This window comes from Lutra lutra, chromosome 6, assembly GCF_902655055.1.
Source record: "Lutra lutra chromosome 6, mLutLut1.2, whole genome shotgun sequence".
Taxonomy (NCBI): domain Eukaryota; kingdom Metazoa; phylum Chordata; class Mammalia; order Carnivora; family Mustelidae; genus Lutra; species Lutra lutra.
Window position 1 is genome coordinate 2,791,955 of NC_062283.1, and position 25,744 is coordinate 2,817,698.

Consider the following 25,744-nt stretch of genomic DNA (forward strand, 5'->3'; position numbering starts at 1 on the left):
CCGGCTCCAAGTAATGACTATTCCTGCCCCCTCGTTAACAACTGTCAGTAAAAGATAGAAATCCACCCCCCAGGTCGTGCACCTCTCTCTTCCCCTCCCCTTCCATCTCACCAGAGTGTACTTTTCATTTTAGTAAACTTTCCACGGTGTCGCTTGTCCACTCTGCTGCGTGTCTGTCCTTGAATTCCTCCTCCTGACACGACCAAGAACCTTTGGTGTCTCCTTCAGCTCTGGCTGGGTCAAGGCCCCAGGGCCTGGGGTCTTCCCAGTTCAGCTGGCAACACTTGCTGCTTAAATAAGATCCAAGTTCCTTAACCATTCTCCAGAGGGTGCTTCCCTGACATGTGTGTCTCCATGCCCCCTATGGGGATCTCATTAAAATATAGACTTGACTCTGTAAATCTGGAGTGGGGCTTGAGACTTGGCATTTTGAGTGAGCTTGGTGCTTCAGGCTCATGGACCCCAGTGGAACATCCTCTGTGACCTGTCCCCACCTCCCATCCCCCCACTTACCCTTCAGCCACCTCCCTTCAAAGGCGTTCTATTCCTTTTCCGCTGAAAGCTTTCCAGCTCCAAGGACTCTGCTCCCCTGCCTGCACGCTCTCCTCTCAGAAGATGCCTTATTCCTCATCATTCCTGTCTCAGCTCAGCTCAGCCAGCACCTCCTCAAACAGGCTGCTCCTGACCACCCCATCTTGCTGGAGAGTTTCTCAACCCCAGCACTATTGACGTTTAGACCCGGATGGTGGGGAGCCATCCTGTACGAAGTCTGATGTTTAGTAGCCCCCCCAGGACTCTACCCTCTAGGTGCCAGGAGCACCCCCCCCCCATTTGTGTTAATCAATTATGCCTCCCTATGTGGCCAAATGTTCCCTGAGGGCCTGTAAATCATCTCCATCCTGGCTGAGAACCACTGCTCTATTTTACCTCTTTTCAATTTTCTTCAGGCATCTTGTTTGTTTCTTATCACTGTAGAGCATGAACTCTGTCTATGTCACTGTAGGTCTCAGTCGACTCTTTCCCTGGTGCTCTGAACAGTCTCTGATACATTGTAGGGGTTTGCTAATTATTTGTGGAATGGATCAATGTATGTATCTGTTCCCAGATGAATTCCTTTTTTTTTTCCTTCCCAAATGAATTCTTAAAGTTTTGTGCAATTTTATAATTCAACAGTGTACTAGGTAGATGTTTATGCCATTTTTTTCAGCCTATTTTAAAAATTTGTATTAAGGAAAATTCTGAATATACACAGAAGTAGAGAAAATAGTAAAAAGAATCCTTTAGGGGGCGCCTGGGTGGCTCAGTGGGTTAAGCCTCTGCCTTCGGCTCAGGTCATTATCTCAGGGTCCTGCGATGGAGCACCGCATCTGGCTCTCTGCTTGGCTGGGAGCCTGCTTCCCTCTCCCTCTCTCTGCCTGCCTCTCTGCCTTGTGATCTGTCACATAAATAAATAAAATCTTAAAAAAAAAAAAAAAAAGCCCTATAGATGTCATTAAAAAAAAAAAAAGAAATGGATTTAATAAAAGTGTAAGATCGAGTAAAGCTCCAGCAGTCTGGACAGCCCCACCTCAACTTTTTCTCTTCATTTTTTCACGTATAAAGTCTGTTTTCTGTTTTAATCCACAGTATTTCAGGTTGAACACAAAAGTGCTTAGGAATCATGATCCAACTGGGTTTTTGTTAGGAGAAAAGGAAACAGTATCTATAACCCATTGTAAAATGTCAAGGAGAAAACCACAGGCCTCAAATGGGGACACTTACCAAACCAGGGCTTTAGACCTGACCGAATTGCACTTTTAATCTCCCCCAGAAATGCACTCTGAACAGGTCAGTCAGAAACCTTCTGGTCCCCACCAAAACGAGGTGGTCTTCTCCCAGAGCCTGCTCCAATTCCTCCTCACAGTCCGGGGGCGAAGGCAACTTTGCCCGAAACAATCCTGCCCTTTGTTTTGCTAATAACCTCCTCGCCCCACCCTCCTTCCTATAAAAGCCTCCCATTTTATAGTACCCCTCAGAGCCCCACCTACTTGCTAGATTGGAAGCTTCCCCGTTGAGGGCTCCCCCAGTAGAGCCTATTAGATCTTCAAATTTATTTAGTTCGATTTTTTATCTTTAACAGATGTGAAGTATCCTAACTGCCACCCAGTTACGCCCCCCCCCCGCCCCAATAACTTGTTTCTCCGCTTCCCCGGCTCCCTCCACCTCTCGTTGCCTCTGGGGCGGACCTCCAGCTGCCTCTCTCCCCGCTCTCTCCCTTCCCTGCTCCCTCCACTTCTCCCACCGCCTCTCCCTCCGTTCTTGTCCCACTTGGTCATTTTTAGGCTTCTCCGCCCCCTAGTGGCCGCTGCGCGTGTCTGCACGCGCCCCGCGCCGCCGAGCAAGCCACCTGTGCGGGGAGATCAGAGAAGGGTCCTGGCAATGCACAAGCCAAGGGCTACGCACCGTGAGGATCCTAAGAGCTGAAAGACGGGGGTTTTGCCGGCAAGAACGTTGTAATAGAATTAGAAGATCCCGTGAATCTGTTTGGGTTCTGTGGGCCACAAACTCAGGAGTTAATGTTGGAGCTCCCTGTTTCCTCGGAATTGTATCTCACTCGGGGGATGAAGAGAAGAGTTCTGAGCTGTGCCCGCGAGGCCAAGAGTCGCTGGCTCTCGATTGCCATCTGGAGGAACTGGGACGCCCAGCTTCCTGAACGGTGGGAAAGAAACGTTGGTTGTTCAGCTCCCCAGTCTGTGCTGTCTTTGCTCTCGCTCCCTGAGTGGGATGAGACAGGTGTGTTTCCAACAGGAAAAGGAAACGGACTTTGATAAACCGACAAGAGCAGCCTCTGCCGCAATAAGGTACCATTTATTCTGGATCACAGGAGGTCCATAACCAAGGGAAAGATGTGTAGCTAGTCTGAGAGTCTGCTTTCCTGAGCGGCTGCCAACCCTGTGGGTAAACTCCCTAGTGTTTGTTCTCTGTAGGGAGCAGTACACCTGATGTGGTGGGGAGAGGGTGTGGTAACCCCTGGGAACATACAATGTGGAGGGCAAGCGGACCTCCCACACAGAGCCCTGAAGTGGCTGTGTCTTGGCTCTTAATTTAGTTAGTTTTGATAGGTAATAAATAAATGTATGAATAAAACATATAGTACACTAGAGGCTGCTAAGTACTATAGAGAACAAGAAAGCAAGGAGGAGAGGTGTGCAGAGAGGGAGGCATAGAGCTTTGATCAGAGTGGACGGGGAAGCTGACAAAGACCTCAAAGGTGAGGGGACATCCTCTGAAAAAAATCTGGTGAAAGAACAGCCCAGGCAGCAGGAACAGCAAGTGCAAAGGCCCTGAGGTGGGACCAGCCTGGAGCAGGAAGATATTGGGGAAATTAACTAATCCTGCCAACAAAAGATATCTCTATACCAATTAGAAGAGGGAATCCAATTTATGACTTACTTAAACACTATCACATTTACAGGTGTATAAGGTAGCACAAAAGTGGCTGAAAAGTCTGAAAAGAATTCACACAAATTTATACAGTTAAAAATAATTTGCCTGGTAAAATGTATCCATTCAAAGTTCAATTTCCCCGAGATACAAAGGATACACCTTGTATCTTTTTTTTAATACTTTTTTTTAAAATTTTATTTATTTATTTGACAGACAGAGATCACAAGTAGGCAGAGAGAGAGGAAGGGAAGCAGGCTTCCCGCTGAGCAGAGAGCCTGATGCGGGGCTCCATTCCAGGACCCTGGGATCATGACCTGAGCTGAAGGCAGAGGCTTTAACCCACTGAGCCACCCAGGTGCTCCCACCTTGTATCTTTTCTATAGCTCATGAATGGCATGGGTTTACAGCCAAGGGTCAGAACTGGAATTGTAAAATCAAAAAGTGTGACCTCATATTGAACATATTGTGTTTTTAAGGAGATACACTAAGGAAGTAAGGGTGAAGAGGACATTGCCTCCCTTCTCAAAGAAAGTTCCGTGATTTTTCCCTTACTGAGGCCAGTGGGGCAGGGACAGAGCACCAAAAGGAAGGAGGGTGGGGAGATGCCAACCTTACCCACAACACACCCAGTGTGTCATTTTTCCACATCCAAAAAGGGGACAGTGAAAAGTCATCATGTTACCCCTCTGTGGCTGTCTTTTCTAACCTCCAGTTCTTCCTTATGTCTGCCCTCTGCTTTCTTTTTTAATGAGTTTTGTATTTCTTTTTATTGTAGTGAAATATACATAACCCAGTTTTCCATTTGGACAAATTTAAAGTGTAAATTTAGTGGCGAGAAGAGCAATGACGTTGTTGTGAAAACATCACCACCATCCATCCTCAGAACTTTTTATCAACTTAAACTAAAACTCTGTCCCCATTAAACAACTCCCCATTCCCACCTCTCAGTCCCTGTGACCACCATTCTACCTTCTGTCTCTGAATTTGACTATTCCAGGAACCCCTATGTAAATGGAATTCTCCAGTAAAATATCACAAGTACAGTGTCTGAGTCCCTGCTTTCAACCTTTTTGATTATACACCTTGAAGTAAAATTGCTGGACTGTATGGTGATTCTATGTTTAATTTCTCAAGGAACCACTATACCGTTTTCCAAAGTGGTTGTGTCATTGTACATTTCCACCAGTGATGCAAAAGAGTGCCAAATTGTCCATATCTTGCCAACACCCAGTGTCCTTTGTCTTTCTTTTTTGGTAATAACCACCATAATGGGTGTGAATCTTTCAATTTAGTTTTAAACACACAGAATTACATCCCAAACACAAATTTATGTTGACATGGCAGAAGCAGCCCGAAACTTGGCCTGCCCAGCAGGTGGGGGAGGCTTGAGGGTGAGGAACCAGGAGAGTACTCAGCCAAGAGGGGGGACCCCTCAGAGGAGGTGGGGGGGTGGTCGGTGTTCAGGTGAGCAGTCAGGAGATTTCAGTAATGTCTCTTGTTAAAGAGGGTGTGAAGATCTCAGGAATGAGGTGTGTGACAGGAACAAAGACATTTGGAGCCTCGGGCCAGCTACTGAAACGGAGGCAGTCTGTTGGCAGGTGGATGATGGTGGGCAGGAGATGGTCTGTGGGAGGGGCCTGGCCAGAACCAAAGGGCTTATTCCTGGAGTCCCCTTCTTGAGCTCTCCAGGACTAGATCCAAGTTTCTGGAATAGGTACTAGGTAGAAACAGAAAACATGGACACAAAGACAAGGCCAGCTATCAGAACTGAGGCTCAAGATAAAAATAAACTATAAAGGTGATTTGGTGCTAAGACCCCGGCTTGGAGGGATCCTGAAAATTCACTTGCCTGAAGCCTCAGATTGGAATAGGGTAATTAGCGAAACGAGTCTGCAACGCCTGGGACCATGGGTCTCCAGGAAAGAAAGTGCTACGCCTGCAGCAAAACAAAGCAAGGAGTGAGAGAAGCAACTTGGTGCTCTAGGAACGTGTTTGTGAGGATGAATAACACTTTAATTTAAAAATATTATCCCAAACCACTCCAATACAGAGCTTTTTTTTTTTTTTTACTAATTTAAAAAATTTTTACTTATATATATAAAAAAATAGTTCTACCATTTGACATAAGCCAGTTCATTTAATTCTGTTTGATGACAGCGAACTCTAAATCCATGGAGGAAACTAACAAGTGACAAACGTACATTTTACACAGTCTCTGCCAAACCAGGCTGGCGATGTGTGTAAATGTTTTAAGAATTCCAGCAAGCCTTAGGGGCACCTGGCTGGCTCAGTGGGTGCAGTGTGCGACTCTTGATCTTGGGGTTGTGAGTTTGAGCCTCATGTTGGGTGTAGAGGTTACTTAAAAGAATTTTACCAAGCTTTATAGTGATAGTAGTTACACTGACATTTATTCAAAGTTTATCTACTTGTTTAATAACCTCTACATCTGCCATAGGGTTTGAACTCACAACCCACAGATGATAAGCTGCATGCTCTCTGCACTGAGACAGCCAGACACCCCAGTTACCGTTATTGAGAGCTTATTCTGAGCCTGGTAGACATCATTCTAAACATAAATAAATATATAAACTCATTTAGGGCACATGACATGTATGAAGGCAATCCTAGGCAATACTGTTACTATCCCCATTTTACAGGTAGGTGAGGAAAGTATAAACGACAACTCTCAGCTAACAACGATCACGCTGAATTTTCTGGCAGCAGCACGCTTGTACACCCATTTTTTGGTAAGAGGCCTCAGATTCTCCCAAACCTTTGGTGGTTTACTTTCCGAAAGGCCGGTTCATCCCACCTCCCAGTGCTGCGGGCTTCAACACATCCCTCTCCCAGGTCCCTAACCTCACACCGCGTTGCCCCCCCGCCTCGACCTCCTTCTGCACCAGCTGCAGTCCACGCTCGGGAAACAAATTCGAACCTCGCCCCGGTCTCCCTGACCCGCGCGAGAGAGGACACGCGATTTTTCTTTGCTACCTCCCCTACCTCCCCTACCTCCCCCTTCAATAAATAGCCATATTTCTAAAAAGAAAAAAATGTCCATTTTTCTAAAAAGACCAAAAAACAACGAAACTCCTCCAAACATCTTTTTTTTTTTTTTAATGTATCTGGAGAAAAACAGGAATGAAAAAGGATCAGAAGGGCTGTAAATAGAAGCAATTGGGAGGCCGAATCGGGGAGTGATCAGAGGGACAGCATTTTGATCGAGGAGGCAGCCAGGCACTATATTTATTCACCTACGTGATCTTCACCACGCGCAGAGGATTAATTTCAGGGATCAGGCTGACAGGTAAAGAAATCGGGGGCGCCTTCGAGGACCTCGTGGCGCAACGGTAGCGCGTCTGACTCCAGATCAGAAGGTTGCGTGTTCAAATCACGTCGGGGTCAGTAGTTTTAGCGTCTGGGGAAGGTCCAGCTCTGGAAAGTGAGATACAAGAAGAAACAGGAGGTACCTTCCCCGCTTTCTCTCACCTTGGCTATCCTCATTTAAATGCTTTTAAAAAGTAAATAATTGGCCGCATACAATATCGAGGTTGTATTTTGGGGCTTTTTTGGGAAGCTCATAGAGACATTTTTACTCTTCTATTGCAAATGTTCTGAATTTCACCAACTCGTCCAATAATAATCCCAAAGCTGCCAGCCTTCACTTCTGAGCTCGCAGACCCATTTCTTCATCCACATATCTTTCTAACCTTCCGAACCTTGGCAGATCTTTTCAGACAACTAATCTGCTTCTAGTAGGTGACCTCAGCTCACCTGCTGCACACCTGGCTCAGCTTTTCGATGCCGGAGAGGTCCTCTAGCCAGCCCACCCTTGGCTCTCTGGGATTTCTTACCACTTCAAATCACAGAAGAGGTCAGTTCCTTTCCAGACCTGGAAAACCTGAACACAATTTTGTTTGTCAAATTGAGACTACAGGGAATGAGAGAAAGCCTTCTAGGCTAGAAGTTCCGTGAATCTCCTAAAACTCTGTGTCAAGATTATGTGCAGGAATGTGTGTCTTGCTCTCACCTGGGGCTCCAGACTTCCGCCCCCCATCAACAGATTACGAACCATCGCCTTACAGCATGGAAAAAAAGGGAAAGCACATTTACGTCATCACCGTCTACCATTTTGTGTAACAGAATAAGTTTAGGACACGGCATTTGGGATCTCAGCGGACATCGTGCTATCATGTACACGTTCACACAGCCTGCGGTAACAGATGTGCCATCTAAGCATGCCTTGGAAACATATCCGCAATAACCTTTTTCCATTTCTTCTTAACCCTTCTCTTAGGAGTTAGTTCAGGCTGAGCGACAAATCACTACTCCGAAGGGAAAAACGAGAACCCATTTTAAAATTTTTACAGATTGAAGAAAAAGATGGGGGTGGGGTAGACAAACCAGGGAAGAGAGGGATATTAACTATGAGGCCACTAGTTTCCGTAGCAGAGTGGCGCAGCGGGAGCGTGCTGGGCCCATAACCCAGAGGTCGATGGATCGAAACCATCCTCTGCTAGGCATGACCCTTTTCTCGCCAAGGCGAGCTACTCCCTTCAGCCCTGGGAGCAGGAAAGAAGAGATTAATTCTTGTTACAAATCTTGTGAAAGGTTTGACTCTTTAAATTATGTCTATGTAAAAAGGGTAGAAATAAAAACCCAACAAAATTTGCAGTATGCCATACAGATCTTTGGTGGTGTCAGATAAGCCCATTGGCATATTTTATTAACATACAGAAAGGTGCTCCACATCACAGGTCATGAGAGAAATAAAAACTGAAACAACAGTGAGATACTACAACACCACTTGTAGAATGTCCAAAATCCAGAACGCTGATATCAAACGCTCGTAAGGATGTGGAGCAACAGGAACTCTCATTCACTGCTGATGGGAGTACAAAATGGTACAGCCACGGGGGAAGAGTTTACCAGTTCCTTACAAAATTAAACACACTCTTACCATTCAACCCAGCAATTGCACTACTTGTTATTTGCCCAAAGGAGTTAAAATATATGTCCACGCAAAAACCTGAACACAGATATTTATAGCCGCTTGTTTGTAATTGCCAAAACTTGGAAGCCATCAAGATGCCTTTCAGTAGGTGAATGGATGAATAAATTGTGAATGAATGAGATGAATAATATTATTTGGGTGAACCCAAATAATGAGATATTATTCAGCATTAACAAGAAATGAGCTATCAAGCCATTAGAAGACATGGAGAAGACTTAAATGTATATTACTAAGTAAAAGAAGCCAAGCTGAGAGGCTACATGATATATGATTCCAAATATATGACATTCTGAAAAAGCCCAACCTGTGGTGAGACCCTGAGTGATCAGTGGTTGTCAGGCTGTTTGGCAGAGAAAGAATTAAGAGGCAGAGCCCAGAGAGCTCAGAGGATGTGGGGGAAGGGCAGTGAAAATGTACTGCGCCATACTATAACGATGGATACATTTCATCTTGCGTCTGTCCAAACCCACAAAACTCTAACACCAAGGGTGAACTGTAATGTACACTATAAACTTTGGGCGATTACAGTGTGTGAAAGTAGGTTCATCAATTGTAACAAATGTGCCACTCTGGTGGGGGATGTTGATAATGGGGGGTGGGGGGCCTGTGCATGTGGTATCTTCCTCTCCATTTTGCTGTGAATCTAAAACTGTTCCGAAAAAGTACATCTTGAAAGAAAGAGAGAGGAAAAAATTGGTACTTAGAAATACTCTTTGCAAAACTCCCAGTCTACTTTCAAAGAATGAAAGGTCTTCCTTCTTGTAAGTTTTTAATCATCTAATGTGAGTACTAGTCAATTTTGAAAACAATCAATTTAATGATGTGATTTAAAGAAAATTTACATATGTAAGAAAGGAGTAGAGAACTATCACTGGTGGCTGTATTAACAATTTTGTCACTTTGTGTAAAATGATGTTATGAAAGAAATTTAAAAAGAAAATTTATATGTATAGTTATAGTGGCCTAAAACAGATGAGAATTGGGGACCTGAAAGAGGACAGCCAAAATAACGAGCCAGCCAGGAGTCGAACCTGGAATCTTCTGATCCGTAGTCAGACGCGTTATCCATTGCGCCACTGGCCCACACATCTATTTCTCATTCACATTTATAGAAAAAGGAAGTCGTGGGTTTGCTATGTTGCTCTAAATATGAATGTGTGAAATCTTTTCTTTCAACTTCCTTTTTTCTTATTACCAGGATTTCCAACCCCAAAACCTTAGAATTCAAACAAAAGAGTTCTATTGGTTCCTTTGCTTTATTCACTCATACAGTGATTCTTTCGTGGTCAATAAGAACTCCATTTTGATGTAACTTGAAAAAGTCTGAGGGAATGTTCTAATGTTTAAAAGTAGGCTGTAAAAAATAAATAAATTAAAAAAAAAAGTAGGCTGTAGTTGAAGATGAATTACACCGAGCGGAGAAGGTGCAAAATATGTAAAAGGGCAAACTGTCGTAGTCGGCAGGATTCGAACCTGCGCGGGGGGACCCCAATGGATTTCTAGTCCATCGCCTTAACCACTCGGCCACGACTACACCTTTCACGTGTGCTTTTCGATCTCCTCCATGTTACCGTGTATATCATGTATTCTAGACTATTTCAGGATTTACTAATACAAGAGAGCGAAGCAAAGAATCCCCGTTAATGAAACCAGAGAGGAATCAACCAACTTCCATTCCAGCACATGGTAAATTGAGAATGCTCTTTGGGTCTTTTCTAGAAAACAAATTGGCCATATGTTGCAATAATTCTCTTTAAATAATCCTTTAAAAATCCTCATATTCTTGCTGAAGTAGGAACTTTATCCTCAATAAATAACCCGACAGATGTCCTTACAGATACCCTATGTCTTCAGACACCTAATCCAGGGCCTGGAATAAGGACTCAATAAATGTCAGCTGCTATTGTAAGCATCATTTTTAAATTTGGGAAAGGGGAACCCATCAAAATGTTCCAGAGGGAAACCTGTCTCCTAATTTTTGGTAAAGATCAAAATATTTTAAAGCATTCATTCATTTCTTCATCCTTTCAAAAATTTTATTCTGAGCCCAATCACGTGCCAAGCACTCTGCTAGGTGCTGCTAGTCAGTGGAGAGCAAGAAAAATATAGCCGCTCCTTGAGTGATTTCCAGAGTAAACAATTATAGAAGTGAACATTTACAAGTGAGTGTGACAAGTGAGGTCCCGTGGGCCAAGTAGCCTCTAGGAGTCATGCTCAGCCCCAGGCACCGACATCTTAGATAAGTGCCTGGAGAGTCACTCATTAGACTCCAAGTTTCATGAAGAAAGTGTCCAGCTCTGCCTTTGCTGCCTCTGAATGGGTAAGTGGGTACTCAATGACTATATGTGGAATGAATCATATTTAAGCCCAGATCTGAAGGATGTGTAGGAGTTAGCCAAGTTGGAAAGGGGTGTGGAGTTCTAGACCTAAGCCTCACAGAATATGAGAGAAACTGAAGAAAGTTCTGTATTGCTGGAACTTGTTTTTTGGAGAGATCCAAGGAGGGGCAGCAATGAGAGAGCTCTGTGCCTTTTCTTTAGGGCCTCTGTTTAAATAGGACAGCTTCTTCCAAGACTTTTTTTTTTTTTTTTAAATGGAACTTATACTACAAAAATTTTAAAACATAAAAAAAGTTGAAAAGGTAAGGGATTATCTGTATACCCACCACCCCAATTCAACAACTGTTAACATTTTGCCCTATTAGTCTTCTCTACCGTCTTCTTTGGGAATATAAAATTCCTTTGCAGACATCACAATGCATCCCACCTACACATGTACTCGTGTATCAACCATGCCCATGTCTTATACAACCAGGATACCATTACCATAACGAAAACCCTGTTGATTCTTTATAAAAACATCTACTATGCCAGCCTTATTTAAATTTCTCTAAGTATGTTTTTCGGAGCTGGGGTTTCTAACCAGGATCGAGTCAAAGTTCACGCATGCATTGCATTTGATTTGTAATGTTTCCTTGGTCTGTTTCAGTTCAGAACAGCGTGCTTATTGTTGCTGTTATTGACATTGACTTAAAAAACAAAACAAAAACAAGCCCGTCGTCTTGTAGACTGTCCCACACTCTGGATCCGGCTCATTGTTTCCTCAAGGCAACTTTCAATTTATTCCTTGACCCTCTTTAAACTAGAAGTTAAGTCAAAATGATTAGGTCCGTTTTGGTTAGATTAGAGTCCTGTTAAAAATTGGGGCTTGATTTACTCGCTACAGTATGTACGTCACGCGAGGAGGCACTTGTCAGAGGTCCCCTCGGAGCTTTCTTTTACCCTTTGGAATCAGCAAGTAATCTTGAGGTGGTCCTTTAACACCTTGCACGCGCTGCTTCCCAAACCCCTAAGGGTCCTAAGGGTTTTGAGATCGTGAATGCTTTTTGCTGAGTGTCTGATTTCTCTGGGGATCTCAGATGGGGAGTCATCTAATCCCACCACTCCCCTACATTTGTTAGAGGGCATTGTGACGCTCGACCTTTCCGCTGCCTTTCCCCCAACCCCCCACAGTCTTTCCTGGGGTTCCCACGACAGCTTCACGTCCCGCGGTTATAGCAGTCGGGGATGCAGGTGCGCGGCGTCGGGCAGCTGCGGGCGTCAGGACTCCGCGGGCTCGCGGGCTGAACCCCGGGTCCGAGACAGCGCCCCAAAGATTCTGACTTTGTGAGCGGAGGGGAGCGCTGAGAGGGACCGGGTGGGGCGGCTGGCCGGGAAAGTTTGCATTTCCGAGAAGCCACCAGGGGCTGCGGCTGGTCTGCGGCCCCAGAGAAGAGACTGCGCTGCTGTCGGGGGGCAGACGCTCGGGGGAGATGGGGAACAAAGGAACAAAAAGAAAAGAGTGGGGGGGGGTGGAGGAGTCAAACCTGGATGAAGAAGCTATTAGGTTATCGTGAAACGGAGAAGATTGTGTTTGCCGACTTTAACCGAGAAAAGTGGACCACCGAGGCCACCCGAGAGTCTGAAAGGGAGAATAAAGAAGACCCCCAGCAACCACGAAGGGATTCGAACCCTCAATCTTCTGATCCGAAGTCAGACGCCTTATCCATTAGGCCACGTGGTCATCCTACAAGTTAAGGGGGATGTGTCTCTAAAATTTGTTGAAAGAAAGTAATCTTGGCCGTATAACAAACACCAAGGGAAATTATCAGTATAAACCAAGGCATTTCCAAAAACCTTCCAGTCTAGACATTTAAGCCGGAGAACACACCGAGGTTTCCCGGAGGGAGGGGGGTGGGGCATTGGGGGAAAGCGGGGATGGGGATGCAGGAGACTCCTGTTGTGATGAGCAGGGGGATTACACTTATGGGACGAATCGCTGAATTCTACACCTGAAACTAATATTAGACAGTATGGTAACTAACTGGAATTTAAAAATCTTGGGGAAAAAGAAAAACCAAATCCTACAGTTTAGTTGGAGAAACCAGTTGATCCTAATGGTCAAAAAAACATGGTAGTTACAACTGAGATAACCAGCAAGGAGGGGAATATGGTGCGACAATAACCAGTAAGACAGAGCTTTATCTTCAGACAGGGAGGGGACAGCTGAGCCAAGGGCTGGGGGTGGGAGGAGGCAGGCAGAGATTGTGGATAAATGAGAGAATTCACTTCTGCACACTCCAGAAACCCCACTCAAAATAACTCCAACAGAGAAGTTCAACTAGGACAAAAACAGCTGGGGAAAGGAGATCACAGCAACTGTAGTTTGTTATCTGGGAGGCCAATGGAGGTGTGATAGATGACTTGTCAGATCCCAGAAAGCTGAATCCTAATTAAGTCGTATGGAAAAAGCAGAGTCGGTCAAATGGTCAGATTTATCCATAAACCCTCCGTCTTCATGCCCCAGGGCCAGGCTCAGGGATGATCAGCAGGGGTGCTCATCTGGAAACTGCCTGTTAGGGGTGGGATTGTTTGTCCTACTGCCAGCTGCCTTCACGTGCTGAAGCCCTAACACCCAGCACCCCTGAATGTCACTGTATTTGGAGGCAGGGCTTCCAAAGACATACATAAAGTAGGGTGAGGTCATAGGGGTGGGCCCTGACCCAGCATGACTGGTGTCCTTATAAAAAGAGGTTGGCGCACACACACACAGAGGAAGACACACCACGTGGACCCCGGGAGAAGAGAGCCATCTAGAAACCTTGCTGACAGGGTTGATCTGCTTCTAGACTCCAGAACCCAATCTGTGGCCCTGAGTTGTAGAAGCCCGAGCCCACTCATCCATTGCCCTTCCTCCACCCTGGAAGAAGACTGGACATTTATTTTCTTGAGACAGGAAAGTATGTCATCTCCAGGCTGGGGAAGTGATGCTCAAACCGTCCCCTGAATCACAATCGCCTGGAGAACTTGTTAAAACATGGGCCTCCAGGGCCCACCCCCAGAGCTTCTGACTTGGTGGTTCTGGGATGCAGACAAAGATGAACATTTCTAACAAGTGTCCCGCTGATGCTCACGCTCCAGTTCCAGGGAGCTCTTTCTGAGACTCACGAGGCTGGAGGGAGATCCTGCTCTGACTTGTCACTCGTGGCCTTCTATACAGACCAGAAGGCCCACTCATTCTGACTGAGAGGAGCAAGTGAGAATTTTAGGAAGAGATGTTATTTATTTGTATTTTTTAAAATTTAAATTCAATTAATTAACATACAATGTATTATTCGTTTCACAGGTAGGGTTTAGTGATTCATCAGTTGCAAGGAGATGTCATTTAAACTTGGCTTTGGAGACTGAGCTTTTCAGCAGGTTGAGGATGGAACTGATAGACGCTGAGAAAGGAAGGAGGTGGTGCCTGGCCAGGGTGGGCACTGCAGGGCTGGGCAGGGCTGGGGGCCTGTTTCAGAAGAGGGAGGAGTCTAGCGAATTGTAGGAAAAGTAGTAGTGCAAAATGTATAACCATTATGACTTTTATTTCACTGTGGATCTAAATGTATGGGATTTGTCTCCAAAACAGAAGAACTTTAACAAGTGGAAAGACTGAGCATGAGAAAACACTGAGTTCCCCCCCCCCCCCCAAAAGGAAGAATTTGGGTTTTTGCGTCAATATTGAATCTGGTCGATTCCTTTTTTTCTTTTCTTTTCTTTTCTTTTTTTTTTTTTAAATTCCTTTCTTTTCTTAACAAAGCATTAGAGAAGTTATGGATAGAGCGGACAAAAATGATTAACTCCGCCAATAAAAAGACAAATCTTTAGAACCTGAAGGAAAGGATAAAGGATTAACTAGGATTTAAATCCTAATTTAGAAGAGAAGAGGCTCCTCACTGTGGCCTCGTGGCGCAACGGTAGCGCATCTGACTCCAGATCAGAAGGTTGCGTGTTCAAATCACGTCGGGGTCAGTTGTGGGTATCCTTTTAGGGGGAAGAAGAAATGAAAAGCAACACCGTTTCCCTCAGAAGTACCAAGTTGATTTATATGTCTCATTCTGTCCAGTTCTGTTTTCTTCTGTTGTTAGGATTTGGAGAAACCTACTTTATGGCCCAAATTCTTCTTTTAAGATCAACATTGATAGCCTTTTAATTTGCTGCTGTAGCTTCCTGCCACTCTTCCCTTCAAAGCATCCTAATCACAGCTGCCAAGTAAATACTGTAAGTTCTCTGTTCTGAAGAAGAGGTGAAAAGATAGAGTCTAGAGCAAGATAGAGGCATGTGAAAAACCTCCTGGCTTTCACCTGCTTCATATAATCCAGATTCGGAGTTCATTACCTCCCTGAAACCCAAGCTCAAAACTCAATTCGGTAAAGATAATTTTCATCGATCGTTAATGTTTTTCTGTGTTGGCTTTTTCTCCAAACTACTGAAAAGTCCTTAAATACAGGGGCCATAATTCCTATTTATTTCCAGGCTCCCTTTGGCTTTTGATTCCAAGGCCCCACACGGACCTCAGCAGGATTTTCTTTACTATTCTCACTTCTGATGACTATCCCTTTCTTGTCCAAGCTTGGGTCCTCATAGCAGAATGACAATAGGTCTTTTTTCCAAAATAAGATAACTTGCTTCAAACTTGGATTGAGTGCTGTGACCTAGTAGTTAACTGAATTGGCTTGCATCATAAAAATGAGATATTTTCAGAATTTGTTTTCATTAATGATTTAAAGGCGGTGGGGAGGGGATGGAGAATGAAAGACTTTGTATATCTATATCTGTATATCTATAGATATAGATATATATTATTAACATATAATGTATTGTTTGTTTCAGGGGGTACAGGTCCTGTGATTCATCAGTCTTACACAGTTCACAGCACTCAACATAGCACATACCCTTTCCAATGTCCATCACCCAGCCACCCTATCCTCACCTTCCACCCTCCAGCAACCTGAGATTAAGAGTCTCTTATGGTTTGTCTCCATTTCTGGTGTCTTCTTGTTTCATTTCTTTCCTCTCTTCCCCTATGATCCTCTGCCTTGTTTATCAAATTCCACCTATCAGTGAGATCGTATGATAATTGTCTTGAAGGAAAGACAGTTTTTTATGTTGGGTATTTATACTTGTTTTTCACCTTCAAAAGCCTCCAAGGGCCACATGTCAGTTTCACCTTCCTTCTAGGTCACAAATTTTCTCAGAGTGTTTTGGTATAGCTTTTTCTTTCATCGGATTTAGGGAATCCAGGAGAAAAAACGTACCATATCAATGTTTTACTAATAAAGCAGAGACAATGGAACCGTAGCTATGAAGACAAATAAAGAAAGATTGATTCGTGCGGCATTGGTGGTTCAGTGGTAGAATTCTCGCCTGCCACGCGGGAGGCCCGGGTTCGATTCCCGGCCAATGCAACCGTGTGCTTTTTTTTTTTTTTTTTTTTTTTATTATTATATAAACCATGGCAGGGGTAAAAATATTTTCCCTGAAAAATTACAAACTAAAAATACTGTGAGGTAACTGTGTTTCTTGTATCCGAGTATGGCTGAGAAAGATCAAAGTTAACCCTCCTTTTGCAATTTCTCCTTCAGAAATTATGCCAATAGGCATGCATTTTGTTTTCTAATGACCTGAAACATCATCCTATTGGAGCCGGAGGACACTCCGACCTCAACTGATTGGTCTTTCGGGGCCGAATTGTGAGCCGCTAGTATTCGAGGGCTGAGTGTAGCCATGTACGGAGATCAAGGTATCCTTATTGTCTTGGCAGCGATCGCTGAAAAATAACTAGAAAATTCAGAAGGCGCCAAAATTTATCGTCTTGAAATTTAATCTGAAAAAAATGTACTTTTTTTTTTTAGAATGAGCAGAGTGGCGCAGCGGAAGCGTGCTGGGCCCATAACCCAGAGGTCGATGGATCGAAACCATCCTCTGCTATCCTTCTTGTAACTCTTTTGGTTCAAAAGCAGATTTTCGAAAAAGGGAGTGAATAAAGTTGGTCACTATCAGAAAGGGTCTGTGGACCAGTTCTGGATGAGTAAGAATCCCCAAGGTAATTTGTTGCAAATCCCGTTTCCTGTCTTTAACAGAGGCAAATCTCTCCAGTGTGGCTGGTTAGTGTGTTGAAATTCAGTCTCTGATTAAGGGAACATTACACCTGTTAGGGACTGAGTGCCACCCCAGCAATCGCTTTGGTATCTCTCAGGTCAGGCAAGCGTTAAAATTTGTAATAACGTCTGTTACCGGCGTCTCGATATTCAAAATCGTGTTCTTTTTAGTGTGATGGCAGGTACTCCAGAGCAGTTGTCATGGAAATCAATAGAAAGGTCATTTTGTAAACTGGAAAGGTGCTATTTCTCATGGGAATATATCCAGACAAACAGTCAGCGGTCGTGTAGTCGTGGCCGAGTGGTTAAGGCGATGGACTTGAAATCCATTGGGGTCTTCCCCGCGCAGGTTCGAATCCTGCCGACTACGGAGTAGTGTTTTATTTCCAGGTGTTTAACACCTGCTGGACCAATTTCGGAAACTGCAAAGCACACAAAATAGCATGATATACACCGTTTTCCTGGGTATTATTATATTTCCCCGTGAAATGTAAACAGGCAGTCTAGTCCTTTAGTGTAGCAGTGGGTGAAGAACGTTTTTAGATTTTTCCAAGAATGCGGTAGTAAGCCCTCCGTGGACCCTGGGGAAAATTCCAGGCAAAGATGAGCTCCGTTGGATCCCCCCCGCCCCCCACCTCCGCGGAGCAAGTTTATTGCCTCTTTGGATTCTGGGACAGTGAACCTTCTCCACCTGTCCCGGAGAGGTACTCAAGTGCCACTCACATGTAAAGAGCGTCCAAAAGCTTGCCTTGGAGACCAATTGCTCGCGGCCCCATGGTGTAATGGTTAGCACTCTGGACTTTGAATCCAGCGATCCGAGTTCAAATCTCGGTGGGACCTACCAACCTTTTCGTGTCTTCCCCCTTAAGTTACACCTGCGCCTTGACTTGGCCAGAGACACCTGAGCCCTTGCGCACCTCACTAGCGCATCATGGTCGGCGAGGCGACACTGCAGGCGACGCTTTCTTCTGGAATTCTACGTCGTTCCTCCTGTCCCAGCCCCTTCTCCTTCGCTGGGGAAGCAGGTTATCGTCCGAACGCCCTAAGTACTTTTTCACACCCCAGACCTCAGTTCTGGGTTCGGGTTCCATTAGTTTCTAACATGAACGTGACCTTGAGAAGTTCCTGATGCGTGTGAGCCCCAGTTGCTTTGCTCTCTGGGATACAGCAGATTTCCTATTAATATTTAAGAAATTCAAACTATAGTTCACAACGTGCTGAACACAATGAAAAATTCTGCATTGAATATTCAGAGATATTTCGTCAGGAAAATGCACAATGTGGCCCCATGGTGTAATGGTTAGCACTCTGGACTTTGAATCCAGCGATCCGAGTTCAAATCTCGGTGGGACCTGCTCTGATTTTGGTGACCTCACCCCATATTTCAAATCGCTATTGCATCCTAGTGTGTGGGCGGGATCTTTCCACTCACACTCTCTCCATCGATTCCTTACTCTCTTCTCACTTTTTGAAGAATGATCTTTTTATACCACCTTTGTGTCCTTGTAGAGCACTCACACCGACTCTCCGGGATCCCAAAGTCCATCTGATCTGCTTTAGTCTTAAGGCCCTAACAGTTTTTGTGCCAGAAACCCCTCCTTCTTTTCTACTCCTGTAGCTCCTCAAAATGTAAGGCCGGGAGCAAAAATGTGCATAACAATTCCATCAGAAAGCTCCTGGGTAAAGAACTCTTTGGTGATCCCTTCTTGGCCTTTTGGCTAAGATCTAGTGTAGGAGTCTATGGTGAGCACTGTGGGCTCTAAACCCCGTAATCTGAGTCCACATCTCTTTGGGACCTCATCATCCATCGGCAGTTTTCCTTCTGTGGTTCTCCTAACTCGTTTACTCACCTTCTGGAATTCTACACATGCCATTTACTTCCAAATCCACAACCAAATCAACATAGAGTCCTTGGCCAAGAGAAAATTGTCTCTGACTACTCCCCCACCGCCCCCTTAGAATCCCTCTTGGTGCCTGTTTTTGCTTGGCCTGGTGCCTGAAGTCAGTCAGATCCACGGGCGTTAATTATGTGCTTCTGGTGATGAAGAGTTCATATGTCACAGGTCCCACCTGTGACTTTTCTTCCTACGAGGTTCATGCGCATTCTCTGTAGACCTGAAAATGTCCTGACCATGGAGAGAAACCCCCACCATCATAGTCATTTGAGAGTTTCCACTGTTCGCATACCAGAGGCCCTCCTTTAATGTGTCTTCGATTGAATTTACACCCACACCTTGAAGATCAACTGACCGGATGCAATAGTATCCATGTCTTCCCTTGAAGGTCTGTTGTCACAGAGTTCCCATGTGTGGCGATCAACCTTCTCTTTAGACATTGGACCCTAAATTCCTTCTCTTGACTCTCTTTCATTCAAGCATATCCTCCAGTGTTCTCAGTGACAGCAAAAGAAAAGCCCCCAGAAACTCCAGTGGCCTCTAAACATCGTTCTAGAAAAAGCCCTGCAAACTTCCTCACAGCTAAGCCCCAGTCATGGCAATGTTTTAGAACATTAGAACGTTTACGTAATGTATTAATTTCCTACTGCAGCTGTAGCAAATGACCACAAATTTAGTGGCTCAAAGATCACAGTCTACTTTTCTTACAGTTCTGGAGATCAGAAATCTGAAATCAAGGTGTCAGCAGGTTTTCTGGAGACTTCAGGGAAGAATCTTGTGTCCTTGCCATGTTCAGCTTCTAGAGGACTCTTCCCTGTGTCGCCTCTTGCTTTTGCAGTCGTGTTTCCTATTATTGACTCTGACCTTTCTCTGGGTATCCTTGCAAAGTCCAGGATAATCTCTTCGTCTCAACTTATTTTTAATCCTCAATTTAATCGCATCTGTAAAGGTAAGGTAATGTATTCACAGGTTCTGGGGATTGGGATTTGGGCCTTTGTTAGAAGCCATGGTGCAGTTTACCACAGCCTCCGGTACTAAACAGCACGTGTCTATTAGTGCTCTTTGGATTGATTCTGTTCATGAGGACTTTTCTCAGAGGTAAAATTCGGATCCAGGTTCCACATGCCTTTTTTTAAAGAGGATCTTCTAGAGCGGCTCCCTGGTGTGATGATTGACATCTGAACTCAGATCTGGCAATCTTGGGGTACCTTGTGTCTCCACCTTCTCAATGGCCTTCCCTCCCAGCCACAGGCTCTCTGGGCCTTCAGGCCTTCCTGAGTTTCCTGGTTATCTATCCAGTGTGTAATTGCCAGCAGGACTGGCATGAATTACCGCAGCACTGACACTTCAAACAAGATGCTCTTCACCTTACAGTTGCTCTGGGTCTCCAGGGTGAGCATCGCTGGGTCTGTCTGCTTCAGTGTCTTTTGTGATCGGCTTTCAAGGTACGGGCTGGACTGGGGTCATCTCAGAGCTTAGCTGGGGAAGGATCCGTTTCCAGGCTCACGTTGTGTGTGGCAGGATTCAGTTGCTTAAAGGTTGTGGAACTGAGGGCCTCAGCTGCAGGCTGGTTGCTGGCTGGAGTCCGGCCACTTGGACCTTACCAACATGGCAGCTTGTTTTGTCAAAGCACGTGAGCTGAGAAAGCAACCACACAAATGTTTTGGTGAAGTCGGAAATCACAATCTGTTGTAATCTAATCATGCGAGTGAGATCCCATCACATTTACTGTGTTCTGTAGGTTAGGAAGTCCCTGGGTTCAGCCCTCACTGAAGGGAAGGTATTTCACAAAAGTACGTTTACCACCCTGGGTTTCAAAGGCTCTAGAGATCCCGAAGCTGAATGGCCTTCTGCTATGACTGATACTTTGCAAGCATCTTTTTATTTTTTTATTTTATTTATTTTTTTTGGCTTTGTCACTGATTGCTATATCGAGAGCAATTCCCAGTACCTCCCAATTGGGAAAGTTACTTCTAGGTGTTAGTTTTTATAGTTTTCCTTTATCTTTCTTTACAATTAAGCCAGCATTGAAGAGCTCAACTATCACTCTTCTAATATCACTCCTGACAGGTGAATCAGAATCTCACGGTGTAATGCCCAGATTTGGCTATTTTCCCAAAGTTCCTCCTGGATTCAAATGTGCTGGAAGCAGTGAGGCCCACTGAGCTGATTTTTCCCTGACCACCCTATTCAGCCGGCTACCACTCCATGGCATTTGCTACTTTCTGACATAGTGTATGTTTTGAGTTTTTAATTATTTGTTGCCTATTTCTGCCTAATTCACTTTCACTGGGAGAGGGGATTTTATGCATGGTGTTTGTTCCCGTACTTAGAACAGGGCCTGGCACATAAGAGAAGCTTGATAAATATTCTTGGAAAGATTGAATCAATGAAACAATCAACGAACTCTTCAGTTTAATGCTGGTCATCGTTTTTGACCATTCCCAGCTCTAACAGCACCAAACCCAAATTCATTTTTTTCTTTCCAGAAACATTTTAGAATCTGTCACTCTCTTAAGCTTAAAAACAAGTACAACTTTGTATTTTTTTGACCTGTTTACAGGTATTTATTATATTGATTTGATAATTAACATTTGCTATTTATTAAATCATTCCTTGGTACCTCCTAAGAGCCTGCAATTTGAATCCCGATCACGTCATAGAGCGGTGTGCACACACATGCAGAGTTATTATTATTATTATTTTTGTTTAATGACCTTGACTGTAGATGAGAAAGAGAAAAGCAGCCAGGGACCGCTAGTGTTCTAAATTTACCTTCATTCTATTACCTTTTTCAAGATAGAATTTATGAAGATACGAAATCACAGATTATGCCCTCCCTTCCTGACCCAGGACAAAGTCCAGCTTTCTTGTCTCTTCCCTCAATCATCCAACAGAAGACAAATGTTACAATAAGTACCCCCCGCCTTTTTTTTTTCTTTTCAAATTTGAGATATAATTGACATAGAACATTGTGGGAGATGTGCAACGTGTTGATGCTTTTATATGTTGCACAGCATTGCCTAACACCTTCATCGTGTCACAGAATTACCATTTCCTTTTTGTGTGATGAGAATATTTAAGATAGGGTCTCTTACCACTTTATATAATGTAATATTGTTGACTATAATCACGAGCTTGTGCATCAGCTCTCGAGAAGTCACTTATCTTCTCACAGCAAGTTTTGTTCCCTTTGACCCCCAACTCCCCAATTCCACCCCCTGCCCAGACCCCGATAACCACCATTCTACTCTGTATTTTTTTTTTCTACTCTGTATTTCTAAAAGTTCAGTGTTCAGCTTTTTAAGATTCTGTATAGAAGTGAGATCACACGGTATTTGTCTTTCTGTGTCTGACTTGTCTCACTGGGCATAATGCCCTCAAGATCTAGCCACGTTGTCACAAAGGACATGTTCCTTCTTACCATTGAGTAAGACTCCACTGTCTCTGTGTATCCTTGTAGTACGAATGTGTATGTGTGCACAGCTTCCTCTTTCTCCATTCATTCACTGACACTGGTATTTCTGTGTTTTGGCTATTGTAAATAATGCTGCACCTGGCATGGGATATCTCTTGGATATCTCTTTGATATCATGAAAGAATGTTGTGTTTGGTCAACAATATGGCAAAGATATCTCTTTGATAACCTGTTTTCATTTCCTCTGGATAAAAACCCAGAAGTGGGATTGCTGTCTTTAATTTTTTGAGGAACCGCCATAATGTTTTCCATAGTGGCTGCCCCAATTTCCATTCCCACCAACAGTGCACTGGGTGTCCCCTTTCTCCACGGAGTTGCTAACCTTCTTCTCTCTTGACGTTTTGGTGATAGGCATTGTAACAGACATGAGGTTATAGCTCATGGTGCTTTTGACTTGCATTTCCCTGATTACTGGTGATGTTGAGCAGGCTGGCCATTTAGATGTTTTCTTTGGAGAAGCGTTGTTCTGTGAAAGGAAGGTCCATGCAAATGACCCCTGGAAACCAAAGGAGCTGGAAGACTGAAGGAGGAGGCCAACAAGTCTAGTTTGACATAGTTCTCTGACCATTTTTAAATTGGATTTTTTTTTTTTTTTGGTCGTTACTGAGCTCTCTGAGTTCTCTCTATATATATTTTGGATATTAACTCCTTACCCAACACGTGGTTTGCAAATATTTTCTCCCATTTCACAGCTTGCTTTTTCGTCAACTTGATTTCTTGTTGCTGTGCTGAAGCTTTCTAGCTTGATAGACTTCCCACTTGTTGATTTTTTTCTTTTGTTGTTTGTTCTTTTGGTGTCATATCTGAAAAATCGTTGCCAAAATAAATGTCAATGAGCTAACCCCCTCATGATTTCTTCTAGGAGTTTTATGGTTTCTTGTCTTATAACTCTAACTATAAGTGGATTGTCTTCAATCCATTTCGAGTAAATTTCTGTGAGTGGTGTGAGATGGAGGTCCAATTTCAATTTCTGCATGTAGTTATCCAATTTTGGATAAATTCATTATTTGAGTTATATCCAATGGGAAGGTTGTCTATGACCTTCATTATGTTGAGGTACATTCTCTCTATATCAAACTTGTTGAGAGTTTTGTTTGTTTGTTTGTTTTTTAATCATGAAAGAATGTTGTGTTTGGTTAACAATATGGCATAATATGTAAAACACGAAAGGACGTTTGTATTTAAGAAAGTCTTAAAACGCCCCCTTTAACTGAGATCCTCCAAGGTCTCTCCAGGTGTGTGCCCTTCCTAGTTGCGGCAGCCACAATCCCAACTTAATCCAACTGCAGGTGTGTTCCTGGTGGTCTTTGTCTGGAGGGCATTGAAATAGGCAATAATAAAAAAAAAAAATGACAATAATAAATTATCTTTTTAAAATCAAATTTGCCTGTACAGAACAAACAAAACAAGTCGAAATAAAACAAAACTCTGTCCGATGGTCCTAAAATTCTTTAATAAAGCCTGGTCTGACACTTGGGACCAGTTCCAGTGGATCTGACCTTCACCTCCCAGCCCCGGCTCCTCACCAGTCCCCCGCTCGCACTCTGGGAGGTGATGGTTCTTTGTAAGAAGCGCTGATGTTCTCTACAGCAGACATCTGAGAACCCTGCCGAGGAGGATCCTGCAATAAAGGTACAATACAGCTCGTTTCATGGTGGTTTCAATGTCCATGGCCTAAAGGAGTGACGAAAACCAATTTGATTTCTAACACCAAAGCACCCATGAACTCCATTCTTCCGTCGGAGGCTGCCAGGTTTCCTGAGGAAGTGCATTTTGTTTTTACGCCGGTCCACTCCCCTCCCCACAAACCCCTCCCTCCCGGGACTATAGTCTCTTCTTTATTATTATTTTTTCCTTTATCAAGGCAAGAAGACCACTTACAGCACAGAGGTCTTCTTTATTAATAAAAGCATATAATCAATAACGGAGATTGCAACACGGAACCGTGCTCAACATCGCCACATAACACTTATCTGAGGGTTCTTTTGCAGGTGACGAGGTGGCCGAGTGGTTAAGGCGATGGACTGCTAATCCATTGTGCTCTGCACGCGTGGGTTCGAATCCCATCCTCGTCGACGGCTTCCCCACTGAACCGGTGGAGTGAGGTTTTAGCTCTTGGTGAGCGAGATGATCGGTGGGCTTTGCCGGAAGCGGTTGGAGAAAAAACCAAAAACCGGCGAGACCGCTATACCTCTTTAACCGTTTTACGGAGGTTTCCGGGGCTATGGCCTGCTTGGCAGTGCCGCACCAAATCCGCTCCCGCGGCGGGGGCTCAGGGCCCCCCCGGGGTCTCCACGGAGGCCTGAAACCCTGTTTGCGGACCCTCCGACTTCTCCCGTCACTGAGCTGCTCGCGCAAGAGGCCCTCAGGCCCCTGCTGCCCGCGTTCCCACCGAGGCTGCACGCACCGCGCCCCTCGGGGTTTCCCCTACGCGCTTCCCTTGGCCGGCTCGGGTCTCCCGCCCCCCAACCGTGACCTCAGCCCTCCGAGGGGTTGTGGCGCGCAGGTGATGCTCGCGCCCCCTTCTGGCAAAAAAAAAAAAAAAATCCTTTTGCAAGGCCCAGATCTTAGGTACTCTTCCGGTGAATTCGCAAAGAAAGGCACCATTCTCCTTTTTTGTATTTCAGTTGAATTAATTTAAATCAAAGATCTCTTACAAGCGCTCCAGCCTCTATTGGTTTCTCCCTTCTTTGGTCCTCTTCTGCCAGTTACATCTTAATTTGAGCACATAATCCCGTAAAATCTCTCCTGTCTCCTCTTTTCACTTTCCTGTGAACTAGAGCAAGGGATAGGGTACACAGCGTGGGATCACAAAATTCGAAGGGACTGTAGAGATGATGTATCTAGAACGTCCCCCCTCTAGCACCTGTCTCAGGTGATGTGGAAACGGAGGCAGAAACCAAACTAATTGTTTTAGAAAATCATATAACGAGGCTTTCCTTATTACGGTTCATGGAAACCAAGTTCTTTCAAATCACCTGGTTAGGGTGATGAAATCTTTCCAACATGTTCAAATCCTGCGACTGACTGTGGCTTTTGATATCTAGAAAATTCTTCTGAAGAACATTTGTCATGATCCAAAGCCTCATGAAGATTGAGGCTTACAAAAGCATGAAATTTGAAGCAATATCTTATTTTGAATGACACCTAACAATATCTGGTTTATATGATATACATAGTTTGAAGATGGTTTACAAAGTCCTAAATAAAAGAAGACCACTAAAAATGATATAATGTTAAAAAAAATCACAATGGAAAAAAAATTTTTTAAAAAAGATTTTATTTATTTATTTGACAGACAGAGATCACAAATAGGCAGAGAGACAGAGGGGGACGCAGGTTCCCCCCGCCTAGCAGAAAGCCCAATGAAGGACTCGATCCCAGGACCACGTGATCATGACCTGAGCTGAAGGCAGAGGCTTTAACCCAGGGAGCCACCCAGGCGCCCCCCACAATGGAAAATATTGATAACATTC

At 44.3% G+C, this 25,744-nt stretch overlaps 1 protein-coding gene and 12 non-coding genes across 14 annotated transcripts in view; 9 read left to right on the plus strand and 4 right to left on the minus strand.

The window, feature by feature from the left end:
* LOC125102061 (histone H2B type 1-C/E/F/G/I) overlaps window positions 1-25,744 on the minus strand; it is a 71,829-nt gene that overhangs the window by 32,342 nt on the left and 13,743 nt on the right. The window contains exon 3 of one of the 2 annotated variants that reach the window (XM_047732764.1): window positions 24,960-24,969. The exons of the other annotated variant lie outside the window; for it this stretch is intronic. The gene's annotated coding sequence lies outside the window, so the exon portion shown is untranslated. Of the gene's footprint in view, window positions 1-24,959; window positions 24,970-25,744 lie in introns of those variants that run through there. 2 annotated transcript variants of the gene reach the window in all.
* Window positions 6,757-6,828, plus strand: TRNAW-CCA (transfer RNA tryptophan (anticodon CCA)). The gene has a single exon. It is a non-coding gene; the product is annotated as a tRNA-Trp (tRNA).
* TRNAM-CAU (transfer RNA methionine (anticodon CAU)) lies at window positions 7,871-7,942 on the plus strand. The gene has a single exon. It is a non-coding gene; the product is annotated as a tRNA-Met (tRNA).
* Window positions 9,448-9,520, minus strand: TRNAR-ACG (transfer RNA arginine (anticodon ACG)). The gene has a single exon. It is a non-coding gene; the product is annotated as a tRNA-Arg (tRNA).
* Window positions 9,890-9,971, minus strand: TRNAS-AGA (transfer RNA serine (anticodon AGA)). The gene has a single exon. It is a non-coding gene; the product is annotated as a tRNA-Ser (tRNA).
* TRNAR-UCG (transfer RNA arginine (anticodon UCG)) lies at window positions 12,427-12,499 on the minus strand. The gene has a single exon. It is a non-coding gene; the product is annotated as a tRNA-Arg (tRNA).
* On the plus strand, window positions 14,695-14,766 carry TRNAW-CCA (transfer RNA tryptophan (anticodon CCA)). Its single transcript has one exon. It is a non-coding gene; the product is annotated as a tRNA-Trp (tRNA).
* Window positions 16,132-16,202, plus strand: TRNAG-GCC (transfer RNA glycine (anticodon GCC)). The gene has a single exon. It is a non-coding gene; the product is annotated as a tRNA-Gly (tRNA).
* Window positions 16,654-16,725, plus strand: TRNAM-CAU (transfer RNA methionine (anticodon CAU)). The gene has a single exon. It is a non-coding gene; the product is annotated as a tRNA-Met (tRNA).
* On the plus strand, window positions 17,183-17,265 carry TRNAS-UGA (transfer RNA serine (anticodon UGA)). Its single transcript has one exon. It is a non-coding gene; the product is annotated as a tRNA-Ser (tRNA).
* On the plus strand, window positions 17,664-17,735 carry TRNAQ-UUG (transfer RNA glutamine (anticodon UUG)). The gene has a single exon. It is a non-coding gene; the product is annotated as a tRNA-Gln (tRNA).
* On the plus strand, window positions 18,178-18,249 carry TRNAQ-UUG (transfer RNA glutamine (anticodon UUG)). Its single transcript has one exon. It is a non-coding gene; the product is annotated as a tRNA-Gln (tRNA).
* Window positions 24,262-24,343, plus strand: TRNAS-GCU (transfer RNA serine (anticodon GCU)). Its single transcript has one exon. It is a non-coding gene; the product is annotated as a tRNA-Ser (tRNA).